The sequence below is a fragment of the Dendropsophus ebraccatus genome, chromosome 3 (assembly GCF_027789765.1).
Source record: "Dendropsophus ebraccatus isolate aDenEbr1 chromosome 3, aDenEbr1.pat, whole genome shotgun sequence".
In the NCBI taxonomy this organism is placed as follows: domain Eukaryota; kingdom Metazoa; phylum Chordata; class Amphibia; order Anura; family Hylidae; genus Dendropsophus; species Dendropsophus ebraccatus.
The window spans coordinates 20308702-20316343 of NC_091456.1; positions in this window are offsets into that span (position 1 = coordinate 20308702).

A 7642-nucleotide genomic window follows, 5' to 3' on the forward strand; every position below is an offset into this window, starting at 1 on the left:
TGCTGCGGACCAGCGAAGAGGACACATCGGGGTGAGTATAGAGCTCTCCCCACCCCCTCCCCAGCACTGCACCCATCCCAGCAAGGAAGGGGGGTCACTTAACCCTTCCTTGCTGGGATGGGTGCAGTCTGACATCAGTCTGGCCCCCAAGGGGTTAAGGGGGATGCAATACATCCTCCCTTAACCCCTTGGGGGCCAGACTGTAAGCAGCGATCTGTAAAGATGCTGCATACTGTAAGGAGCACAACACCGCTCACAATGATGGGTGTTGTGCTCCTGTTTGTGTGTTTTTTGTGTGTTTCTCCCTTTTTGTTTTTCAGATATCGGTATCCTGTGGATTACGTCGGATTACGTGGACTACGTCGATGATCAGCGGTTGTTTTTTTTTTATAAAATGGTCAATGAGGGGTGTGGGGGTGTTTTTATTTGAATAAAAAAAATTTTCACTTGTGTGTTGTCTTTATTTCTTTACTTTATAGACTTAGTAGTGGAAGCCGTCTAATAGACAGAATCCATTACTAAGTTGGGGCCTAGTGTTAGCCGGTATAAAATGGCTAACACTAACCCCCCATTATTACCCCAGTACCCAATGCCACCAGGGGTACTGGGAAGAGCCGGGTGCCAGTGGTCCCGGAGCGTCAAAATTGGCGCTCCTGGACCGGGCGGCAGCAGGCTGGTAAGATTTAGGCTGGGGAGGGCCTAAACCAATGGTTCTTCCCACCCTGGTGTTACCAGGCTGCTGTCGTTTGGTTTTTAACCCAGCTGGTTATAAAAATAGGGGGGACCCTATGTGTTTTTTTTTAAATAAATAACTAATAAAAAAAAAAACGCATAGGGTCCCCCCTATTTTTATAACCAGCCGGGTTAAAAACCAAACGACAGCAGCCTGGTAACACCAGGGTGGGAAGAGCCATTGGTTTAGGCCCTCCCCAGCAACATCACCATCCACAAAGATAGTAAAAACGCAGTTAAAGTCAGCAGTATTATCAACAAAGATACTCATCCACTTTCCACAGGAGATAACAGTCAGGCATGTTATGTTACTTTTACACGGTGCGATAATTCGCCCGATCGCACGATTAACGATTTTGAATGAACAATGTTTTTTTATAACGATCAGCGTTTAGACGGAACGATACATCATACGGAAAATTTGCTATACGATCGTTTTGCGATCGCTTAAGCCTATCTCACACATAGGTGAAATAGCTGAAAGAATGTTTACACGGAACGATCTGCGAATTTTTGCGAACGATTAACAATGATTTGAGAACATGTTAAAAGATCAAAATGAACGATTTTTTGCTCGTCGTTTGATCGTTCGCTGCGTTTACACGTACGATTATCGTTCGAATTTGACCGCTATCGTGCAAAAACGAACGATCAATCGTCCCGTGTAAAATGACCATTAGGACCTTATTACCTGGGGAGATTAGTGTTTAGCCAACAAACAAGCAAATGCTGATCAGGCTGCACATCTTGCCTTGTAGTGGGGGATGTGCAGCCAACGGCTGATTGCAGGAAAGGGACGCACAACTGGTCAAGCATTGTGGAGATCGATCTTGGTGGTCGTCATGCTTACAGACTTTGCCATTACAGTTCCGCAGAGTTTCAAACTGTTTCCCCTACTGATACATCATGCCGTGTGAGGAAATAGTCCAGTACATGGATTTACAGTCCGTGCTCCATGGAGCGGACACGGAACGTGTGAATCCCGCCTTAGCTTTAAACTTTTTCGTTTCATTTCTTCAGTTCTCTTTTTCTCAGGGAACGTAAGTGTGGTGCACTACAGCCGACCGGTCACTTGCCAGATGGTAGAGTGGGACACCACATAAGCCACAGCCGAATCTGTCATTGGCTAAGGGTCATATTACATGGCTTGATGAACAGTGTTAGAAAACACAAATCTGCTTATCCCCATCTCCCTAAAGTCCCTATTACACAAAGTGACGATTTAAAGATTGCCCGGGCAGCCCCGCCGCGGCTCCCTGACCCACCCCCACCCTCTTACCCAATCGATGTCGGCGTGTGTAATAGCGTCACTACAGTGCCACAGCGATTCAGTTTCCCCACTGCCGGCATGATATTGACTCATCATGCCAGGCAGGGAAACAGTCTTTTGCATGCATTCACTGTCTGTAGATCCGCAAACTCTACAGACGTGTGAATGCAGCCTAAGGCTATGTTCACACTACGTAACTTACGTAATAATGTCCATTGTTGCCGATTTGCAACAACGGCCGTGATTACTACGTAGCTTACGCAGTGCTGCCTTCTATGGAGTGTATACACATAGTACACCCTCTGTCTGGGATCCCTAGTGGCGCTGCAAAGAATTGACAAGTCAGTTCACACAATGGAGCATGCGGCTCCGGCCGAACGCTCCATTGTGAGCAGTGGGGAATTCAGATGCAGGCGTACACTGATGCACACTGCACAGTGACACACTGACTGCAGTAACGGCTGGGATGATCTTCTCTGACAACGGCTGTTCCGTGACCAGGCCGGTTACAGAATGGCCGGTGTCTCACACCATGTGAACATGGCCTAAGGCTGTGTTCACACTTACATTTATATTGCAGTACTGCATCACTTCATAGCAGAAATCAATCACTAAATTCAGCAGTCTTTCATTGCATTACCAAGAACATACTCTAATGTAAAAAAATGCATGAGCTTGCATGTATATGAGGAGATTTAAAATGTATGGCCATCTTAAAGGGGTACTCCAGGGGGGGGGGCAATTTAGGGATCTGGACAGAGAGGAGGTGGCTGAGAGAAAAGACGTCCACCGGGAATCGGGGACCGTAGCGCCACGATACAGGACCCGCCACTGGATCCAGGGAGGTGAGTGGACGTCTTTTCTCTCGGCCACCTCCTCCACGGCCAGATCCCAAAATAGCCCCCTTGCTGGAGTACCCCTTTAAAGTGTCACTGTCCTTACCAAAAACTTTTGGCATGTCATTAAGACATGTCAAGAGTTTTAATTGGTCTGGGTCCGGATCGGGTATGGATCGTGAGAATGAGAAATGCTGCAGCACATCCACTCTCCACTCTGAGTTAGAAAAAAAGAGTAAGACTTATAATGGAGCTCTATGGAGCCTGATTCTTTTTTCTAACTTAGGGTGCCTTTACATAGAGAGATTTATCTGACAGATTTTTGAAGCCAAAGCCAGGAACAGACTATAAACAGGGATCAGGCCATAAAAGAAAGACTGAGATTTCTCCTCTTTTCAAATCCATTCTTGGCTTTGGCTTCAAAAATCCGTCAGATAAATTTCTATGTGTAAAGTCCCCCTTAGAGCAGAGATTGGCCGTGCTGCAGTGCGCACCTCTCTCCCAATTAGTACCAATCAAAACTTTTGACATGCGCAAATGACAAATACGCCCCATACCATACAGCAATAAAAGGTAACACTGAATCTATATTTTTTGCAGTGTGGTACAGCACATAATGGCTAAATATTTGGCCACCCAAAAGGTCTGCAGTCACAAATACTTCTTCCGTAGCCGTTTTCTTGGGCTTGAAAAATGGTTAATAAAAAACAGCAATGTTTGTGCATTATGAATTATTGTTGGGTTGGTTGAAAACATTCCACACCTATAGACTGCCGTCATTTCCCTCCTGACTTGCAGCTAACATCTGGGCACTGCGCTTGTCTGGTTGTTTCTTGGTCACTGAGTAAATAAAATGGTACGCGACTTTCTAATATTCTTTGTTTTAATCCCTCATTTTCAGGTACTGATTATCCTCCTGGAGATTCAGCTGCTAGGTTGGGTCTCTTCTGGGCAATGCTCTCCTCCACAATGAACACTGTCACTCTAGTGCCACCTATAGGTGGCTACCCTGTAAGTCGATGCCTGATGCTTTTGCTTAACACACAGCAATTTGTGGCATTATTTGAGACAAAGTCGGATATGTAATTGAAATGAATGGGAAATACAAAGGAAGGACTTATACTTTACTTATAGATGATATTTATACATTAGCGCAACTCGAGCATGTTCCAGTCCAGTCGTTCGGCATTCGAACACTGGAGACTAAGGATGGTCCGAACCTGAACGCTCGGCATCAGATTCCCGCTGTCTGGCCGCTCCGTGCAGCGGGTGGATACAGCGGGAGGACCGCCTGGAAAACTGGGATACAGCCTATGGCTATGGCTGTATCCCAGTTTTCCAGGCGGTCCTCCCGCTGTATCCACCCTCTCCACGGAGCCAACAGACAGCGGGAATCATTGCCGAGAGTTCGGGTTCGTACGAACCCGAACCTCGGCAGGTTCGGACTATCCCTACTGGAGACTGAAGAAGTTGGATGCAGCCCTAAGGAGTTCTAAAAACATGGATAGGATAGGCTGTATCCATGTTTTCCCAGACTGCTTAGGGCTACATCCAACTTCTTAAAATCCTGAACAACTGGACTTGCTCGAGTTGCGCTCATTTCTACTTGTATATAAAAAGAGTAAAGAGAACGAACCTGGTTGACAATAATGCATATAACTACAAGCGTACGCTCACCAGGGTCATACAAGCTTGGGTACGACACTATAGTGCGCCTTGTATATGGTTAGAGGGCTGTTGCCGACCACCTTCCGATGACCCTGCCTGGGTAAGAAAATCGCGGCTTTAGTATGAAGAGGCATCTGGTGCCAAACCTTTTTGAAATGAGTTTCTATCTCCAGATCATGAAGAGGATTCCAGGCACTTTTATAAAAGAGTTTGCTCCTTTAGGTGTGTTCAACGCATTTTGGAGGTCAACTGCCCCCTTCATCAGCTGATTTCTACTGATCCTCCCCCCCATAAAGTTATTAAACTGTGTCGGAAGGACATGCAAAACAGCTATCTGATGCCAACTTTTAGAAGTCTTATGGTCCTTTTACACGGGACGATTGATCGTTCGTTTTTGCACGATAATGGTCAAATTCGAACGATAATCGTACGTGTGAACGCAGCGAACGATCAAACGACGAGCAAAAAATCGTTCATTTTGATCTTTCAACATGTTCTCAAATCATCGTTGATCGTTCGCAAAAAATTTGCAGATCGTTCCGTGTAAACATTCTTTCAGTGATTTCACATATGTGTGAGATAGGCTTAAACGATCGCAAAACGATCGCATAGCGAATAGCGATGTATTGTTCCGGCTAAACGCTGATCGTTTTAAAAAAAAACATTGTTCATTCAAAATTGTTAATCGTGAGATCGGGCGAATTATCGCACCGTGTAAAAGTACCATTAGGGCCCTATTCCACCGGACGATTATCGTTCGCATAATCGTTAACGATTAACGATCTCAAACAACCGCTATTGCGAAAGACCTGAAAACAATCACTCATTTCCATGGAACGATAATCGTTACTTATGATTGTATTTGCGATCGTTTTATCTTCGCTATTTCTTCGCTATTGCATTCGTATCTATTGCAAACAACCGAACGATGTCTTATTCAATGAGAACGATTTGCGAACGTTTTGCAAACGAGCAAAGATAAAAATAGGTCCAGGTCTTATAAAGCGATCAACGATTTCTCGTTTGGTCGTTAATCCTTAACTGCATTTCAACTGAACGATTATCGTTTAGATTCCAACGATTTAACGATAATCTAAACGATAATCGTCCGGTGGAATAGGGCCCTTAGGCTATGTTCACACTGAGCAAAATCAACAGAGAGCCCCCGTCTGTCTCAGTGTCAACAGGGAGCTCCTGTCTGTCTCACGCGCCTTTGCAGCTCTCCTCTCAAAGAATTGACATGTCAAAGCGGAGAGAAAGCGGAGGAGCGTGAACCCTACCATGGGGACACTACTTGACACTGAGACAGGTGGAAGCTCTCCGCCATGTAATTCCACTGATCTTGCTCAGTGTGAACATACCCTTAGGGGAGAATTTATCAAAAGCAGTAGTTTATATGCAGCTCTAATTTCAAATTCCCCTGTGGCTTTTAACCCCTTCAAGACCAAGCCTATTTGCACCTAAAAGACCAGGCTCATTTTTCAAAATCTGACCTGTCTCACTTTATGCGCTTATAGCTCAGTGATGCTTTAACGTATGCTAGCGATTCTGAGATTGTTTTTTCGTCACATATGGCACTTTATATTAGTGGCAAAATTTGGTCACTACTTTGTGTGTTTTTTGTGAAAAACATCAAAATATCATGAAAAATTGAAAAAATTAGCATTTTATGAACTTTGAAATTCTCTGCTTCTAAAAAAGAAAGTCGTATCACATAAATTAGTTACTAAGTCACATTACCGATATGTCCTCTTTATTCTGGCTTCATTTCATAAACATATTTTACTTTTTTAGGGTGTTACGGGGCTTAGAAATTTATCAGCAAATTACCACATTTTCGTAAAAGTTTCCAAAACTGATTTTTTTAGGGACCAGTTCTTTTCTTAAGTTGATTTAGGAGGCTTGTATACTGGAAACCCCCATAAGTGACCCCATTTTGGAAACTAGACACTTTAAAGAATTAATCTAGGGGTATAATGAGCATTTTAACCCTACAGGGGCTGGAGGAAAGTATTCACGATTAGGCCGTAAAAAAATGAAAAATTACAATTTTCCAATAATATATACGTTTAGATTAAAGTTTCTCATTTTCAAAAGGAACATGAGAGAAAACACACCCCAAAATTTGTAACGCAGGTTCTCTTGAGTACTACGGTACCCCATATGTGGGCGTAAACCACTGTATGGGCACACAGCGGGGCTCAGAAGGAAGGGAGCGCCATCTAGCTTTTCCATTGCAGATTTTGCTGAAGAAGTTTCCGAGCGCCAGGTGCATTTGCAGTGCCCCTGTAGTGTCAGCAGAGAGAAAACCCCCCATAAGTCACCCCATTTTGGAAAGTACACCCCTCAAAGAATTCATCTTGGGGTAGGATGAGCATTTTGACCCCACAGGTGTTAGGGGAAAGTATTCAAAATTAGACAGTAAAAATGAAAAACTCGAATTTTTCCAATAATATGTTCCTTTAGTTTATATTTTCTCCATTTCACGAGGAACAGGAGAGAAAATTCACTCCAAAATCTGTCACGCAGGTTCTCCTGAGTAAAAAGGTACCTCATATGTGGGCATAAACCACTGTATGGGCACACAGCAGGGCTCAGAACAGAAGGAGTGCCAATTAGCTTTTTCAATGCAGATTTTGCTGAAGAAGTTTCTGAGCGCCAGGTGCGTTTGCAGTGCCCCTGTAGTGCCAGCGGAGTAAAATCTCGCCCATAGTCACCCCATTTTGGAAAGTGCACCCCTCAAATAATTCATTTTGGGGTGTGGTGAGCATTTTGACCCCACAGGTATTAGAGGAAAGTATTCAAAAGTAGACAGTAAAAATGAAAAACTCGAATTTATCCAATAATATGTTCCTTTAGTTTAAATTTTCTCAATTTCACGAGGAACAAGAGAAAAAAAGTACCCCAAAATTTGTAACACAGGTTCTCCTGAGTAAAAAGGTACCTCATATGTTGGTATAAACCACTGTATGGGCACACAGCCGTGCTCAGAAGGGAAGGAGCGCCAATTAGCTTTTTCAATGCAGATTTTGCTGCAGAAGTTTCTGAGTGCCAGGTGCGTTTGCAGTGCCCCTGTAGTGCCAGCGGAGTAAAATCTCGCCATAAGTCACCCCATTTTGGAAAGTGCACCCCTCAA